Below are 19296 nucleotides of genomic sequence, written 5' to 3' on the forward strand. Positions count from 1 at the left end.
CAGCATTGCAGGCAGCAGGTTTATCCAGTACACCAGAGTGCTAGGCACCCCCTGCCCCACCACCACCAATATTTTTACTTTTAACCCGGTGAGAAAAATGCACATCTTTCTACCACGAGATTGAAAGAAGCCGAGAGGGGAGGCCAAGGAAAAAAAGAGGTTTTCTGCGCGTGATTTTCTCCTGGGCAGATAGCTCCCAAGGTCAGGTTTAGTAATGAATGCTCAGCAAGGCAAAAATCTGAGAATCTGATGATCTGCAACTCCAAGGAGTCCTACTAAAAATAGGAGTTCTGTCCTCGGAAGTTTCGTAACTCCTTCCTCTGGCTGTGCCCCAGCCTCTCAGTTACAGCAGGACAGAACGAGCAGAGAGCCCGGCACAGCTGGTCCCAGGTGGCACGGCGACCACGGGCAGATCACACCAGGAGCCTCTGGTGTGGACTGAATCCTCTCTAGCCTGGGTTAAGCGCCAGCCCCGCACGTGGGAAACCCTGAGAGTCAGGGCCCAGGGCAGGGTAAGGGTGCTGAGGCCCGCTGCACTTGCCAGCGTGTTTGAACTTGTGCTCGCATGAGATAGAGCCACTGGAACTCTTTACTTGGGAAAGAGGCGGGGGCTGGTCTGAGGGCCCGGGGGGTGCTCAGACAACCCAACCACTGAAGCACTTCACAGCTCTCACCTCATCCCCTGCCCCGCCCCGTGTCTTTGCTTCCATTGGTGTTTTCCTCCTCCCAGATGGTTTTTTTCCCTGTCTGTCTTAATGGCAGGAAACGGCCAAACACAACTCCCAGATGTATATAATGTATGAGGTGCTTACAGGTTTCTGGTAGTTTATTAGAAATAGTGGCCATGAGGGCTCGCCTGAGGCCGATCGTCCACTTTAAAGTGACCTCCTCGTTGTCCTCTCTTTCCCCAGGCCTCGCTCCTTCTTCTTTTTTTTTTTTTTTTAAGATTTATTTATTTATTGGAAAGCCAGAGTTGCACAGAGAAGGAAAGGGGGAGAGAGAGAGCCAAAGAGAGAGAAAGGAGAGACAGAGAGAGAGAGAGAGAGAGAGAGAGAGGTCTTCCATCCGCTGGTTCACTCCCCAGATGGCTGCAACGGTGGGAGCTGTGCTGACCCAAAGCCAGGGGCCAGGAGCTTCTTCTGGGTCTCCCATGCAGGTGCAGGGGTTCAAGGACTTGGACCATCTTCAACTGCTTTCCCAGGCCATAGCAGAGAGCTGGATTGGAAGTGGAGCAGTATATGGGATGCTGGTGCTTCAGGCCAGGACGTTAACCAGCTACACCACAGCGCCAGCCCCTCGCTCCTTCTTGCTGGCTCTGAGTGGCAGAGTGAGCACGGCTTCCTGTCCACACAGAGGAAGCCCCTGACTCCTGAGCCGGCCCTCGTTCCTGGCTCTCTGGTAGTTATGATTCTCAGTCAGCTGCCCACACCTTCTGCATCTTTCCCTGCTCCAGGTGCCTTTCTTCCCACCCCCCCCCCCATCACCTCCACAAATCCTTCTCCAACACAGCCTCTCCTCTCTGTCCCAGCCATGCTTTCTCTGCCACCCTTTGGGCACTTTCAAAACCAGGACCACTACTGACACTCACATCCTTGCGTGTGAACTGCCTGTCACGCCACACCTATCCTAGAACGCAAGATCTGCACAGAGGAGGCCTTTGTCAGCCCCTTCTACTGGCTGACATCAGGGAGCAAACACCTGCCGCAAGTCCCAGGCAGGCCAAGCACCCGGAGGGATGTGCTGGGCGGGCCATCCTCAGGAAGGAAGCAGCCGCAACCCTCTCCTACAGACAGTGCTTCCACACCTCCTCCTCACCTTTCAGCCAGTTTATGGCTGCCGGTTCGAATCCTGGCTGCTCCACTTCCAATCCAGCTCTCCACCTACAGCCTGGGAAAGCAGAGGAAGATGGCCCAAGTGCCTGGGCCCCTGCACCCACGTGGGAGACCTGGAGGAAGCTCCTGGCTCCTGGCTTTGGCCTGACTCCTGGCTGTTGTGGCCATTTGTAGAGTGAACTAGTGGATGGAAGATCTCCCTTTCTCTCTCTGTAACTCTGCCTCTCAAATAAATAAATTCAATCTTGGAAAAAAGTCATCTTGCGTGGGTTTCCAGTTTTGCCTTCTCCCGCTCTCTCCTCGCATCTCCTCCCTCCCCTGCCCATGCCCCTCCCTTCTGGAGGCCCAGTCTCTCAGGACAATGGTCTGTTCGTGAGCCCAGGGGAGTCTTTGGCCTGTCAGAGCCTCCACAGCAAACCACTGAGAAGACAAGGTATTTTTAACTTAATTTAATGTTTGCAGCATGGGTGTTTGGCCTACAGGTTAAGCTGTCTCCATCTCGTACCAGAACATCTCGTTTCGAATCCTGGTTTGATTCTGATTCCAGCCTCCAGCCAAGGAAGATCCCGGGAGGCAGTGATGTCATTGGTCACCCCTCACGGTGGGAAGCATCGACTGAGTTCAAGCTCCCAGTGTTGGCCTTGGCCCAACCCTGGCCCTTGCGGGCATCTGGGGAGTGAACCAGCTGATGTGAGCTCTCTCGCATCTATTTGTCTCTCTGCCTGCCTGTCAGATAGATGAATAATGATTGTATTTTTGCCAGTGCTGACTGCAACCCAAAACATAACTTCAACACTTGTCAGGCTGCCAAGTATCTGTCTCTACTTTCACTTTCAGGGACCACTCTCTCCATCAAAGGAGGGGAAGGAAAGATGCTGGCACAGGAAGAAGTTCTGGTCATTCAGGGGAGTGAGCCAGCAGATGAAAGAGCTCTCTCTTTCTAAGTCTGTCTATCAAACAAATAAACCTTTTTTTTTTTTTAAAGAGCATTTTGATTAATGCAGAAACCCACACACAAAACAAGGACATCCTGTAGGTTTCTATTATATACTAAACTCTACAGCAGACAAAACCCACCTATGGTGAAAGAAATTCGAGCAGTGGATGGATGGGGCCAAGGAGAGGACTGACTGTAGGAGGCAACTTCCTGAGGCAGCGTGAATGTTCTGCATCTGATCAGGTGCGGGGTAGCAGGTGTACACATTTGTCAGAGCCCACCCACCGCATGCCTCATTCCTGCACCTTTCGCTGGAAGCAGGAACCCATCAAGTAGTGTGGGGAAGAGAGAGAGAGACAGAGAAGCTGCTTTGAGAGACCTAACAAACAATGTGCAGGCTCCTGGCACCTGCAAAATGTTATCCAGACTGCCTGCTGAAGACCGGAGGGGCAGTTAGATGATTGCAAGGAACTGGGGAGTTTTAGGTGTGACACCGACGTGTGACAGCGTGAGCAGATGCCCACTGTTCCAGAAATGCAGACTGCGGCATTTAGGACAGAGCAACAACGTGATGTCTGGGTTATCATAACAAAGGAGGGAGGGAGTAGATAAAAAAGGGGGGGGGGGAGGTGTAGGGGGGGAGGGCCCCGTTTTTGATACTCCAGAACTCAGGTGACACCAATATGCATATATTTGAAAATTTTCATAATAAAAGATTAATTACCTGAGGTAAGCAAAAAAAGAATGCAAAACTCACAATGTCAAAGCAAAGTCGATGGAAGCCCTCGAGGTCACGTTCTCTTTACTTATGGGACCAGGGACAGTCTCAACCTGCTTGCTTTCTGCCTTGGCTGAAGATTCACTTCCTGCTAAAATTAACACATCTCAAGGCCATAGTGAGAAGTGGATTGTACCCATCACTTTTATTTCATATTTCAATCAACAAAAGCTATGGAGAAATTATCACGCATGGGTACACGGCTGGGCAGGTTCCTAAAAATCCCCTCCTTTCCTTTCTCTGCGGTTCCCACAGGAGCCATGGCTGCCCAAGAGCGTTTTCCTTCTGCCTGGAAAAATCTCGAGCCACCACCAGGGGGCGCGCCCTCCCCGGGTTTGTCCGCGTGGAGTCGAAGCAGTCGGGGTAACTGGGGACCGCGCGGCGTTTGTCATTGTTCAGGCACGTCTCTGATGAGCTCATCCCACCATACCCTTTTCAAGGAATCAATTAGCCAGTGGGAACAGAGCAGGTAAGGCAAATGAGTGACTGGAAGATTACCAGCTCGTCCTGCAGACGCGTTGGGACTTTCCAGGTTGCGTTGAAGCTGGGCTTTAAGGTGTGGGCCCTTATCTGCAGGAAGGGCAAGAGCAGCGCTGGCCTGGGTGCATGGGGGCTTTGTTGGGGACAGACAGAGGCCTCTATCTGGCTCTGACCTTTAGAAGCCACATTGGTGGGAGAGACCTCTTGTAGGAAAGGACCACTCGCTCGGACCTGCTTGTGCTCCCTAGGCCCCAGGAACTGACTCCCAGCACATCCCTGGGCCTTGGGGTCCCTTCTGGCCAGCTCCTGCTGCGGAACCAATGCCTCTGGGGAAGCCAGGGCCTGCGGGAGAGGACTCCCAACCGCAGATCTGATCCTAGTAGCTCCTGCCCCAGAAGACCCTTCTCCTGGAGGGCTACCCGCGGCTATGAGGGAGGGAACAGAATCTCTAGGAGGCCTGCACCCTCGGCCCCTCCTGACTGCTCTGCCCTGTGCTCCCTGCGTGGCGCCTGCTGCCTCTGCCCAGGACTCCACCCCTGCCCCCTCCCATGCTCCCAGGGGTTCCTGCTGCATCCTGAGCTTTGTCTTCAGAGCTTTTTGCCACAACTCCTAGCCCTGTGTTCTGACATCCCCACACAGAAGCATCTCGGTGGAACCCTTAAGACTGATATCCTTCACACGCCCATCACACCCCTGAGAGGTCCCCCAGGAGAGTGGCACGGGAGGGGCTGGCCCTGGGGCGCAGTGGGTTAAGCTGCACCTGTGATGCTGGCAGGCCGGTTTGAGTCCCCTGTGCTCCGCTTCTGAGCCAACTCCCTGCCAGGAAAGCAGCAGATTGGACCTCTTCCACCCACGCAGGGGACCCTGATGGAGTTCTGAGCTCCTGGCTTTGGCCTGGCCCAGCCCTGGCCATCCAGCCCACATGGAAAGTGAACCACCTGATGGAAAATCCCCCCCATCTCTTAAATAAGTAAAATCTTAAGGAAAAAGAGAGAGTGGCACTGGGGTGGAGAAAGTATTGGGAAACATGGAACCTTCCAGAATCCCCTCCCATCATACCTGGAAGGTAGCTGCCTTCTCTCCCGGGTGGAAAACTACCCGTAGCCTGGAACCTGGGAGTTGCCAAGCCAGTGAGAGGCAGGGAAGAGGGCCGAGGAAAAAGTGGAGCGCAACATAAATAAGGAGCACCTTGCTCAGAGCCCAGGTACAGATGGCCCCTGCGACTGCCAATCCCTCCCCGCCTCAGGCCTCCCAGCACCGCTATCACCGAGGGGACTGCGTGGAACTGCATTCTGCCTACCCTCCCTTGCACACCAGTATTCACCGACATAGCGCCAGGCCCGGGGCTGGGCCTTCCGGTGCCGCGGCCCGGCGGAGGCGGAGAAAAAGAGCGGGAGCGTCTATCTGAGCGGCTGCTCATTCTGAGGGGGGCTCCGGGATCTCCAGGAACAAGAACCCGGCCCTTCCGCGGCTGGAGAGGCAGAGGAGCGAAGTTTAGGGACGGTTTCTGGAGGGCCCGGTGTTTGATCTGGCCAGCCTTGCCAGGCCGCGTGAAGAAGCGGTCACCATCTTGCGAACGTGGGCAGAAGTAATAAATCCAAGGAAGCAGACTCCAGGGCTGGGGTGGGGGCCAGGGGAGGCGCGGAGGGGTTAGGCTCGCGGGGAGGTGGTCAGAGAAGCCTCACTGGGCGGGCTTGTCTGGGGCAAGGGAACAGCAGGGCCGCACACACCGGAAGTGGGGAGCAGCAGGGGGCGGGTGTGGCGGGAGCAGGGGCGAGGGAAGCAGGAGATGACGTCAGACTGCAGCGGGTCTTCCCGCAGCTCCGGACACGTGGCCTGGTACCGCGAGAGGCCGGCTCACGGTCCGAGGGAGTGCTGGGGGCGTCTGCCAGTTTCTGTGGTGTCAGCCCAGTCCCACTACCGCCTCTTCCCGGCCTTCTCCGTGAACGCAGGGCGGGACTTGATCTGGGTTGTTTCCGGGGAGTGAACCAGCAAGTGGAAGACCTCTCTCTGTCTCTCCCTCTCCCTCCCTCTCTCTCTCTGACCATGCTTGTAGCTCAGTGAACCTGGGGCATGTTGTGCGAGTTTGTTGTCACTTGACAAATCAGCTCATTGATGAAAAGTCTGACCCCACCAGCGAGCCTGCTCCGATCTCTCCCCCCACCCCCCACCCCGCAGTCCAAAGTGTCTGTATCCAGAGGAGGAATCAATGCTTTGGGGAAACAACCTCTGTGGAATGCGCCCCTCTTCATCGAGGAGGCGGCTGCCTGGGTGCCCGTGTGGCGAGTCTTCAGGCTGTGCAAGCCAGGCTTGTGTGCTTGTGGCCGGAGGTTGGACTCCCGGGAGAAGTGACCTGCACATCAGCTGTGATCCACTCTCCCTGAAAAGGACCACACAGAGCCCTTCTCTCCAGACCTAGCTCTCAATTCCAGGAAGGAGGAGAGCGGGGGAGTGCTGGACAGAACAGGAGGGGGATAAGAGGACGGACAGCACGGAAACAAAAAATAAATGTCCAGTTTCCATGCTGGGATTCTGAAGACAGTTTCTGTCCATTTCCACCAGAGTGAAACTCTATCTGGAAGGAGTGTGTACACAAGTGTACAAAAAGATGTGTGTCTTTGCACATGTATCAGTTTTTAAGAATATGAACTTAGTAGTAATAATTCTCAATTATTAGATGCCTAAAGGGCACCAAGAGTTTGATATTCTGGTTGAAATTTTACAATGTACCAGTGAAGAATATAATTATGGAAATTGATTAATAAGTCATTTACAAGCTGGTCACAGAATGACATGTAACTCCCTGATTCATTGTACCTTTGGAGAGATTTGATGATTTTTATAGCTTATTTATTTACAAAATAAATTCTACAAATGTATGCCACTTATAGCTCTTATGAGATTAATGTCTGTAATTCACACTAAGCTGTGCATGATGAACAAGCTTAATAAAAATACAAATGAATTTCTGCATTTACACATTTGTAATGGATGTTACTATTACTAGTGGACAGCTCTACACCAACTGGGTCTACTCAGAGAAAATGCTCATTTGAATAACTGCTGGATCATAATGAATAAATTTGTTTTTCTTTTGAGAGACAACAACAGAAAGATCTCTCATCCACTGATTCACTCTCCAAATGCTCACAACAACTGGGACTGAGCTGGTCTGAATCTGAGAGCCAGAAACTCCACCCAGTTCTCCCACATGGCAGGGACCCAACTATTTGAGCCATCTGCTGCCTCCCATGGTCTACATTAGCAGGAAGCTGGGATCATGAGCCAGAGCTGGGAATTAAACCCATGTACTCTAATGTAGGTAAACAATAATAATAATGTCAGAAGTATGGTTTTTATGGGGCTGGCGCCGTGCCATAGTGGGTGAAACTGCTGCCTGCAGTGCTGGCATCCCATATGGACGCTGGTTCAAGTCCCAGCTGATCTACTTAGAATCCAGCTCTCTGCTATGGCCTGGGAAAACAGTAGAGGATGGCCCGAGTCCTTCAGCCCCTCACCCATGGGGGAGACCCAGAAGAAGCTCTGGCTCCTGGCTTCAGATCATCCCAGCTCTGACCATTGTGGCCGTGTGGGGAGTGAACCAGCAGATGGAAGACCTCTCTCTCTCTCACTGCCTCTCTGTAATTCCACCTTTCAAATAATAAATACATTCTTTTTTAAAAAATTTGGTTTTGTGTTCTTTGGTAATCTGTCCCTAAGTTTCCCTTTAGAATACCAAAGCCAGGGCTGGAGTTGTGGTATAGCAGGTAAAGCCGCATCATGCAACAACGGTATACCATATGGGTGCTAGTTCATGTCCCTCATGGCTACTCCACTTCCAATTCAGCTCCCTGATAATGGCCTGGGAAAGCAGTGGAGGATGACCAAGTGTTTGGGTTCCTGTACCCACATGGGAGACTTGGAAGAAGCTCTTGGCTCCTGGCTTCTGCCTGGCCCAGTGCTAGCCATTGCAACCATCTGGGGGCACGTGCGAACCAGTGGATAGAAGATCTCTTTCTCTCTCAACTCTTTTTTTTTTTTTTTTTTTTTTTTGACAGGCAGAGTGGACAGTGAGAGAGAGAGACAGAGAGAAAGGTCTTCCTTTTGCCGTTGGTTCACCCTCCAATGGCCGCTGCAGGCGGCGCACTGCAGCCGGCACACCACGCTGATCCGAAGGCAGGAACCAGGTGCTTCTCCTGGTCTCCCATGGGGTGCAGGGCCCAAGAACTTGGGCCATCCTCCACTGCACTCCCTGGCCACAGCAGAGAGCTGGCCTGGAAGAGGGACAACCAAGACAGAATCCGGCGCCCCGACCGGGACTAGAACCCGGTGTGCCGGCGCCGCTAGGCGGAGGATTAGCCTAGTGAGCCACGGCATCAGCCGCAACTCTTTCAGATTAAATAAATACATCTTAAAGAACATAAAAGCCTTCACTGCTATGTTGGCAATAAGAGAAGTCAAGAGACTTGCCCAGGGTCTCACTTTGTCAACCTCTGGCTGCACAAAGAACCACAAGAGCCAGCACTGGCTCTGCCTTCCGTGTGGGCCAGCTGCAACCAGGGCTCCTGGCTGTTCAGGAGAAAATCCATACACCAACATTGTGCACATGCCTGCGTTTGTGTGCACAGCAAAAGGTTGTCCAACAATGAAAAATCCAAAAAAGGAGCTAGACAAGAGCGTGCGGCGGTCAAGGCGGTCATCAGGCACACACATCACTGCCTGCATCCCAAGCAACAGTGACACCTCTGCCGCTGTTCGGCCCTGTTACCCTGGCAACGGCCACCTCCAAACAGCCCTCTCCCCGGGGCCCTCTGAGAGCAGCTGGGCAAAGGGCAGGGGCGGGAGGTTTGACCGCCTTTCCCAAGCTGAAGGGAAAGCGGTGGGGATTTCTCTGGGGAGAAGGCGAGGCGCCAGAGGGCCCTGCAAGGACTGTTGATGTGAGTCTCGTGCCTCCTACTCCTCCAGGGCATCCTCCGGAGGGAGGCTGAGCCCCCACCCCCATACTCCACCCTTCACAGTTCCTACCCACAGGACGGGAATCCAAGTGGCATTGTGGATTGGATGGGCTGGAGTAACGTGATTGTCAGGGGCTGGTAACATGTGTACCCTCATCTATTTCATCACAGAAGAAACAGACGCAGAGGTCAGAAGAGAGGCATTGTCACCCCAGAGCCCAGCCCCAGGGCGCCCGGCCAGCCTGTGTCCCTGTGATCCTCTTGGTCTCCCTGCTCTGCCTGGGCCAGGCTCCATAGGAGACACTGCTGCTTTATATGGCCCTCCTTGGCACAGGATGAAATCAGGTGGTCCCCATTCTTCCTGTTCCGCTCGGCCAAATCCATCCCAACACATTTCCTGAGCACTAAGCCAGCTCACCAATTATCTGCTCCAATTAAGGAGCGCGATGTGGTTAATTCAGACACTCCAGAGGACTGACCAAGGCGAACGGTGAAGTTGGCAGGGCTGGCGCAAGTCCTCCGGTGGCCCAGTGCATGCTGTTGGCCCTGGCACTCCTTCCCTGCCCCCAGATGGCCAGCTCCCTCTTCCCCCACCCTTTCCTCTCTGAGTCCCTGGAGTTCCAGAGCTGTGTCTTGGCCCTGCCTCCACGCCCACAGACACCGAGCTCTGGCTCCATCTATGTTGTGTGGGATTGTTAACTCTCACAGAGAATGAGCTCCCAAGTAGACACTGTATATGAAGCATCTTCTGCATTTGTGCCAAGGCCAGGCTGCCCCAGATGGAGGTAGAAATTGTGGCTGTTTTGCTTTGAAGCACAGACCCCAACACTAGGCTCCCAATAGTCAGTGCTTTCTGCACCTGAGCACTAAGGCAGTTAGAACGAAAGGCACTGAGAAGACCAATGCTCTTTCCCTGCTCAGTTTATAGAGCAATTATGATGACCCTGAAATGAAATTTATAAATAATATAATCTACTTCTATAGTCTGAACATGACTTGGCTCCCGAACTCATGCAGTCCTAGAATGATTGTACTAACAGGATAGAGGCTTGATCCAATTGTGACAGATTGATCCAATTATGGTGGCTAAGAGGTGGAGCCTGCTGGGAGGTCCTTTGGTCAGAGGCCCATGCCCCCAGAAGGAAATTCTCATCAAAAGCTGCTTATAGAAGCCTCGCATCTCTCTCTCTCTCTCTGCTTCCTGACTTGCCGTGGGATCCTTCCTTCACTATCTTATGGCCTCACCAGAGAGCCAAACCGATGGAGCCTGCCTGATGTTGACCAGGGAACCTCCAAAATCATAAACCAAAATTAACTTCTTTTCTTCATAAACAGCCTGTGGGAGGTACTTGTTATAGTAACAAAAATATGACTAATACATCTACCTACCCATTCCTTCTTAAAGATAGGGTTAGTATAATGCCTTGCCTGGAAAGATACAAAGAAAAAATAAAAGGAAGGTAATTTAAAATAAAGTAACATGTATTTCAATATGAAAGTACTTGGGCCCAACTCATTAGGAGGTACGATGAAGGAGTCAAATGCTTTGTCTATTCTCACATTCAGCACGAATGGGGTAACTGTAACCATAGATTAATACAGATGTGCTGTATTAGATAAAATTAGTGTTGCCAATGTCACTTTACATTTGCAAATGGTAAGCAAATCCTATGAAAGTTTCAAAAGCAAATACAAGATTTCTTTGTCTTACATGGCAACTGAATTGAAAAATTAGGTATGTCTAAATCCATGCAAAAAAAATATGTTGTGTTTAAATAAAAACAGGGTTCAAAACACAGGTTCAAAGCACAGGTAACTGTAAACATTTTGCTTTTTAAAATTGTTTTATTTAAAATCTACGTGAACCTCTGTGACAGGATATACAAGGTTCTCATCTACCAAATATAAATAGTGCTCCCATTGATTGGGACAACAACGAAAATTGCAACCCTCACCAAATTTCCCAGATGCCTTCAATATTATGCTCTTAACCCCATGGAAAACCATTCTATTTGCTATTATCTATGACTACTATTAACAGAGTCCTCAAGTATCAATAGCTGAAACAAGATAGAAGTCTGTTTTTCTTGCAAATTAAATAAATTTGGAAGCAGGCAGTCTTGGGCTGGTTTGTCTAAACTGCCTATCCTTTTTGTCCTGGCAACCTCACCACTGATTTTCATCATCAAGTTCATGGTCACAGACTGGTTGCTGAAGCATTATGTCTGTGATCTAGATAGGAAGGAGGAAAAAGAAAAAAAAGAGGAAGGAGGGAAGAGCAAAGCAACTTGGCAGATTGGCAGATTAAAAAGCCTCCTTCAGGAGTATTCCTGGAAGTTCCGCCCAACAGCTCTCTTTGTACCTCATTGACTACTTTGTCCTCAGTGTAAGCTGGGAAATGGAACATATTCAGTGCACGCTGTCTCTAATAATATTGCGTTATGCAGTGAAGAATATGAATGGAGGGATATTGAGTAGGCAGTTAGCCACCTCTACTGAATTGTTTTACCCAGTGCTGGTGCCCAGGGAACCTGCTGCAGCCCCAAGTGTGGATACAACACACAGATCTTAAGACAGGAAGGCAATCTTTTTTTTTTTTTTAATTTATTTATTTGAAAGTTAGAGTTATACAGAGAGAGGAGAGGCAGAAAGAGAGGTCTTCTAACCAATCAATGGTTCACTCCCCAATTGGCTGCAATGACCGGAGCTATGCCGATCCGGAACCAGGAGCTTCTTCTGGGTCCCCCACATGGGTGCAGGGGCCCAAGGACCTGGGCCATCTTCTACTGCTTTCCCAGACCACAGCAGAGAGATGGATTGGAGGTGGAATAGCTGGGTCTCAAACCGGCTCCCATATGGGATGCCAGTGCTTCAGGCCAGGGCGTTAACCCACTGTGCCACAGCGCAGGCCCCAGGAAGGTAATCTTTTCAATTACCTGGCTCAGGGTCTCAAGCTTACGTGGGCTTCGATTTGGGGGCTGCTGTTTAATACAAAGGAGCAGAGGGAAGCCTCATCACATGATCTCCTCTACCTACATCCTGAAACTAAACAAATCTGGAGGAAGCAGACTCATCTGAGGATAAGGGACTCAAACCCCAAAACTGACGTAAATCTAGAGTGGTAAGTCAAGATGACAGTGGTTTAGCTTCCTACATTTGATAGTCATTCAAATGACTACAAGTGTGTGTGTTTTCCAGTGTTTGTGCCAATCCCGCTAGACTTCTCCTAGGGGAATTCTGATCAGTTTCACAAACACTTACTGCATCTACTGTGTTTCTTATGTTGGGTGCCAGGGATGCAAGATGAAACCAACAAGGTCTTTCCCCTGGAGCTTATGGTCTGGGCATAAGGGGAGAGCTGGGCCACTATACCCTAAAGAGGCCAATGCTATGGGAGGGATATGCTGGGTATGAGAGCCAGCACAGAGCTGTACCGAGTTTGTACTCCAAAAAGAGTTGTATTGTGCTGTGCAGTTCTTCTTGGTGGTGCTTGGAGAGGAGTCTGTTCTCTTGGGGCTGAGGTTTCTTGGGCTGAGGAGTTACTTATTTTCCCTTCCATTTCCTTCAGTCAACTGTACCCCAGAAAACATTCCTGAAGTATGCTTGTTTTATTTTCCACCTTGCAGAAATTGTTCTTGGGCTGAAGCCATGCCAATTCTTGGAACTGGGAAATATCCAGAGATATGCAAAATAATTTAAAAAAACTCTGTACTTGGAAATTTCTAATTCTTTCTTTGCTTCAAAACTCTCTCCAGAGGACAACTTGGCAGCACTTTTCAAAGTTTCAAAGTTCATCCCTTTTTACCTAGCAATTTCTCTTTTAAGAATTTATATCAAGACAATAACTAAGGTTATACTGAACAATACAAAACCAAGAATGTTGGTGAGTGCTTGATTTATACTAATAAGACATTGGAAACCAGCCAGATGTGGTTGTTTCCAACTTATTCTAACCAGTAATAGTAGGTTAAGGAATAAAGATGGTACATTCCATATGACACACAGCATTCACTTGAAGTGATCCCTTTAGCAACTGTTTATTGATTATCTGCTATGTGCCAAGCATTTTTGTAAATAGAAGGATATATTACTGAATAAAACAATGTGGTACTCACATTCTAGTTGTGTGCCATAGAAGTGAGATCAATGCTACTTTAACGCTAGCAATTTTATTTAAGGAAGATGAATCCAGAAAAACTGGGGAACTTAGGAACATCCATGCAGCCAGACCTGGATTATAATTACCACTGGCAATCAGCAGTATTTCCCTTCTTGCCTGCCTTCCTTCCTTCCTTCCTCTCTCTCTCTTTCTCTCTCTCTCTCTCTTTCTCTTTCTTTCTCTTTAATTTTTCCATTTATTTGAAAGGCAAAATTATGGAGAGAGGGAGAGTCAGAAAGAGAGAGAGGGAGAGTCAGAAAGAGAGAGAGAGAGAGAGAGAGAGAGATTTTCCATCCGCTGGTTCACTCCCCAGATGGCTGCAACGGCCAGGGCTGGGCCACGCTGAAGTCAGGATCGAGGAGCTTCTTCCGAGTCTCTCATGTGGAACAACCGGGACTCAAACTGGTGCCCGTATGGGATGCTGGTGCTGCAAGTGGTGGCTCTACCCACTATGACACAACTCCCGCCCCAACCCAACTCTTAAACTTATTTATTAACACAATAAATTTCATGTAAAATAATTCAATTTTGGTTTTTGGTGACTTGATATAATGGCCTTAAAAATATCTGCAAAATAAGCTGATTTGTGAACCACTGTTTTCGTTATGGCTATTAATAACTCCCTGTGCATTCAGAATTGTGTCATATGAGATAGAATTCATTCTAATTGGCTTAAATAAAAAGAATTAATTACAGGGTATTAAATGACTTAAAACTCTGAGCAAAACTGAAGAAAATGAGAGAAATTTCTGGAAGAACTTTGAGGACCACAGCTCCAAAGTCGGCCATCAGATGCACTATTTCCCCTTTCTTTCTGTGTCCATAAAAAAAAAAATCAGGCAAAGGAAGAGAGAAAGCCAGTGCTATTGGTATGATCACAATAGTGTAAACGAGTAGAGTCAGGAATTGTATCTGACCTGAAGGATATGAATAGGGAAGAAAGAAGAACATTGATACTTGTATTTATCTACATATGCATTCATTTGTTTTTCTGTAAGGGCAAGAGAGATAGGAAACTTAATAGCTTTATTTCCTATCTTGTCTACTGACTTTCCTACTTATGTATTTACAAAAGTGGTAATCTTACTTTTACCTCTTATGCTCAGTGTTAAAATTCAAACAATACAGAATTACATAAAATACATTCCTGTCAGCTAACCTCACACCCCAGAGATAACTTTTCCTACTAATTTGTTGCAGAATTCTTAGGAGGTCTCAATGTGTGAACACACATATGAGTGTATTTGTTGACTTTGTTCTAAGCAAATAAGTAAGTGCTATACATTCTGAGGTATAAACTCTTTTTGCACTTAACAATAGATCATGCTGGTCAGCATTGTTTTATAGCGGGTTAAGCTGCCATCTGCAAAGCCGGAATCCCATATGGATGCTGGTTCTGGTCCTGGCTGCTCCACTTCTGATCCAGCTCCCTGCTAATGCAGCTGGGAAAGTAGTAGAGATGGCCCAAGTCCTTGGGCCCCTGCACCCATGTGGGAGACCTGGAAGAAGCTTCTGGCTTAGGCCTGGCCCAGCCCCGGACATTGGGGCCATTTGGGGAGTGAACCAGTAGATGGAAGATCTATTTCTCTGTCTCTTTCCCTCTTTCTCTGTAACTCTGCCTTTCAAATAAATAAAATAAATATTTTAAAAAGTCAATATTTTGGGGCTGGTGCTGTGGCATAGAGGGTAAAACGCCACTTGCAGTACTGGCATCCCATATGGGTGCCAGTTTGAGTCCTGGCTGCCCCACTTCAGCTCCAGCTCCCTGCTATGGCCTGGGAAAGTAGTAGAAGATGGTCCAAGTGATTGGGTCCCTGTGCCCTCATGGGAGACCTGGAAGAAGCTCCTGACTCCTACCTTTGGATCGGCACAGCTCTGGCCATTGCAGCCATTTGGGGAGTGAACCAGTGGGTGGAAGACCTCTCTTCCTGTCTCTACCTCTGCCTCTCTGTAACCACTGTTCAAATAAATAAATAAATAAATCTTTAACAAAAAGAAATCAATATTTTAAATATCCCAACAATTAAGTATTTTTTTTTTTACAGGCAGAGTGGACAGTGAGAGAGAGAGACAGAGAGAAAGGTCTTCCTTTGCCGTTGGTTCACCCTCCAATGGCCTCTGCGGCCGGCGCGCTGCGGCCGGCGCACCGCGCTGATCCGATGGCAGGAGCCAGGAGCCAGGTGCTTTTCCTGGTCTCCCATGGGGTGCAGGGCCCAAGCACCTGGGCCATCCTCCACTGCACTCCCTGGCCACAGCAGAGGGCTGGCCTGGAAGAGGGGCAACCGGGACAGAATCCGGCGCCCCGACCGGGACTAGAACCCGGTGTGCCGGCGCCGCTAGGTGGAGGATTAACCTAGTGAGCTGCGGCGCCGGCCAACAATTAAGTATTTCATTATAATCACTGGACTTAGAGAATACTAGGGTTATTTCCAAACTTTTTATATTCTATACTATATTGCAATCAATTTTTTTAAAGATTTATTTATTTATTTGGAAGGCAGAGTTACAGAGAGGCAGAGGGAGAGAGAGAGGGAGAGAGTCATTTGTTGGTTCACTTCCCAAATGGTTGTAGTGGCTGGAGCTGCACCAATCAGAAGCCAGGAGCCAGGAGCCTCCTCCAGGTCTCCCATGAGGGTGCAGGGGCCCAAGGGCTTGAGCTCTCTTCTACTGCTTTCCCAGAGAGCTGGATCAGAAGTGGAGCAGCCGCGACTCGAACCGGCGCCCATATGGGATGCTGGCACTGAAGATGGTGGCTTTACCTGCTATACCACAGCACTGGCCCCTGCAATCAGTTTTTAAAATCCTTAACCTGAGATGCATGTTCTGGCACAGAGAGTTAAGCTACTCTTGGGTGATGCCTGCATCCTGTATGAAAGTGCCTGGTTTGAGTCCCAGCTCCTCAACATTTCCAATCCAGCTTCATTCTAATGTGCCTGGGAGGCAGCAGGTGATGGCCCAATGATTGGGTTCCTGCCACCCATGTGGGAGACCCAGATGGAGTTCCTGGCTTCTGGCTTCTGCCTGGCCTAACCCTGGCTATTGTGGGCATTTGGGGAGTAAACTAGCCAATGGAAAATTCTCTCTTTCTGTCTCTCCCTCCCTCCCTGTCACTCTTTTAAACAAATCATTTGAAAATAAATAAAATATTTATTCTATTTTTGGGTGGAGTTTCTTGAAATAGAATTTCTGGGTTAAATGGGAACCCTAAAAAATTGCATTGACGGCCGGCGCCGCGGCTCACTAGGCTAATCGTCCATCTAGCGGCGCCAGCACACCAGGTTCTAGTCCCGGTCGGGGCGCCGGATTCTGTCCCGGTTGCCCCTCTTCCAGGCCAGCTCTCTGCTGTGGCCAGGGAGTGCAGTGGAGGATGGCCCAGGTGCTTGGGCCCTGCACCCCATGGGAGACCAGGAAAAGCACCTGGTTCCTGGCTCCTGCCATCGGATCAGTGCGGTGCGCCGGCTGCAGCGCGCCGGCAGCGGCTGCCATTGGAGGGTGAACCAACGGCAAAAGGAAGACCTTTCTCTCTGTCTCTCTCTCTCACTGTCCACTCTGCCTGTCAAAAAAAAAAAAAAAATTGCATTGACAACCCTCCATAAAGGTTGTACCAGTGTATACACCTACTAACACCAAGCCAACATCAAGTTACATCACCCTTGTAAACCTGTCTATTTTATAGATGAAAAAGACACTGTCTTCTGGAGACTGACCTGTAGCATTTTTGTAGTGTTTTGCTGGTTTGGTATTAGAGTTTTATAGCTTTGAAAATAAACCAAGACACTGTCCTTCCCTCCCCTCCTAGTCTTTGGAGCAATTGCCATAAGAAAGTACCTGCTTCTAGAAAGACTGGTAGATTCATCTATTAAACCATTGAAGTAGTATTTTTGTTAAAAATGGAGATAAGTGTGTATTTGGCAAACTTTTCCATTTTTCTAAGGTAAGTTATATATTTGTATTTTTTCCATTAAATTATTTATTTTATCTAAATGTTCAGAGCTATCACCTTAAAACATATAATATTCTTATAAGAATAAAATTTATTGTACCAATCATTACACCACTTTTCTGCTTCTATCATTGTGTATTTGTAGTCTCTTTTATTGTCATAATCATACTTGTGAGAAGTTTCCTTATTTCATTGTCTTTCAAACTAATAATTCATAGGTTTATGTATTAAGCCTATTTTCATTTCTAAGAAATTATAGTCTACTGTTATCCTTTTATTAATTTTTAATTTCAGCTTCATACTAGTTCTTTCCACCCTCTTTCATTTATTTCAGCACTTCAAGTTTATTTTGTATTAAATGGTTATTTATTTGAAAGGCAGAGTGAGTGACAGAGGGAGAGACATAGAAAAAGAGATCTTCCATCCACTGGTTTATTCTCAAATGGCCACAATAGCTGGGCTGGGCCAGGCTGAAGTCAGGAGCCAGAAACTCCATCTGGGTCTCCCACATGGGTGGCCAGAATCCAAGGATTTGAGCCATCGTCTGCTGCCTTTCCAGGTGGATTAGTAGGGAGCTGGATCAGAAGCAAATTAGCTAGGATTTGAACTGGTGTTCTAAGAGGTGGCTTAACCCATTGCGTCATAGCACTTACCCTCATATCATATTTATTACAAAAGCTTAATCTTTATGAATTCCCCCCAGAATACATATTTTGCTATGAATTTTCATTTGTTAATGTCTAGATTATAATTTATAATTTCAGATTATATTTCCTTTGTGTCTTAAATTTGTATGACTAGTTCCATGTTATTTAATTTGATGGTAGGGAAAGTCGCCTTATTAATTTCTTGGTCACAGAATGTGATAGTATTTACCTTTTCAAACGTCTACTTGAAAAGGATAGGGGAATTATTGCTATATTCTTAGAATTGTATCTATGAACTACATGAAACATCTTCTCTTTGTTCTAATAAAAAGTGTAAACAAAAAGAAAAAAATAATTCCAGTGGGAGCTAATGATGAAAAAGATGTCTACTTAGCAGAATATATATTTTTGTTGAATACAAAGTGCTACATCTATTAATTCAAGCTTACTAAGTATACATACAAACTTTATCTTAATTATTTTGTTCTATGTATCCTGTAAATTTGGGAGACTTATTAAAGTTACCATTCTAATTGTGATTTTGTCAAACTCTTTGTAACCAGTCTTGCTTTACCTATTTTGCCCACAAATATTCAGGGCTATCAGACCATTTTCCTGGTAGACTGTACTTTTGTCAAAATAAAGTATCTTTCCTTATTATAACTTTTTGCCTTAGAATCTATCTTGTGTGATATTAATTTTACCACTTTAAAAATATTTATTTATTTATTGGGGAGGCAGAGAGACAAATATATAGAGAGAACTCCCACTTCTGGTACACTCCCCAAGTGCCTGCAACACCTGGAGCCAAAGCCAGCAGCTGGGAACTTAATCCAGCCACGTGGAGGAACATCTAAACCAGGAAGTATGGGGTGGGTGGCCTGAAGGCCATGCACCCTGGAGGTGCAGGGCTGCAGCAAGCCCTATACTGGCAAGAGGCCAAGGACAGGAAAGGGCAGGCATACCATGTCCCAGGCTTTTAATCCACTTTCAAAGGGGAGTGGTTAATTAACCTGATTGGCCAGGTAGAGGCATGAGGTGACACAGGGGTGTGGTGAAGGCGTGGACTTCCAGCTCACCAACCTAATCAATTTTAACTTGTATGCCTGCCTACATCATTCCTACTTTTTGCTTGTTAAATATTAAGATTAGCGGTGAATTACGGCTGTGAATATAGAGTGGATTAAAATTATGTCTTTTGCAGGGCCAGTGTTGTGGTGGGTGTATCAGGTAAAGCTGCTGCCCACAATGCTGGCATCTCATATGGGCGCTGGTTTGAGTCCTGGCTACTCCACTTCCAATCCAGGTCCCTGCTACATAGCAGAGGATGGCCCAAGTACTTGGGCCCCAGCACCCATGTGGGAGACCTAGATGAAACTCCTGGATCCTTGCTTCAGCTGGTCCAGTCCTGGTCTTTGTAGTCATTTGGGGAATGACCCAATGAATGAAAGATCTCTCCACCTTTTAAACAAAATGAAAATTAAGTTTTAAAAAAATTATCTTTAGGAGAGAAGTCTAACCTTTTTTTTTTTTTTTTTCTGGAAACAAACGCAAATAATGGTTCT

This window comes from Oryctolagus cuniculus, chromosome 2 (genome assembly GCF_051225735.1).
Source record: "Oryctolagus cuniculus isolate XC-2025 breed Fujian yellow rabbit chromosome 2, ASM5122573v1, whole genome shotgun sequence".
Lineage (NCBI taxonomy): Eukaryota > Metazoa > Chordata > Mammalia > Lagomorpha > Leporidae > Oryctolagus > Oryctolagus cuniculus.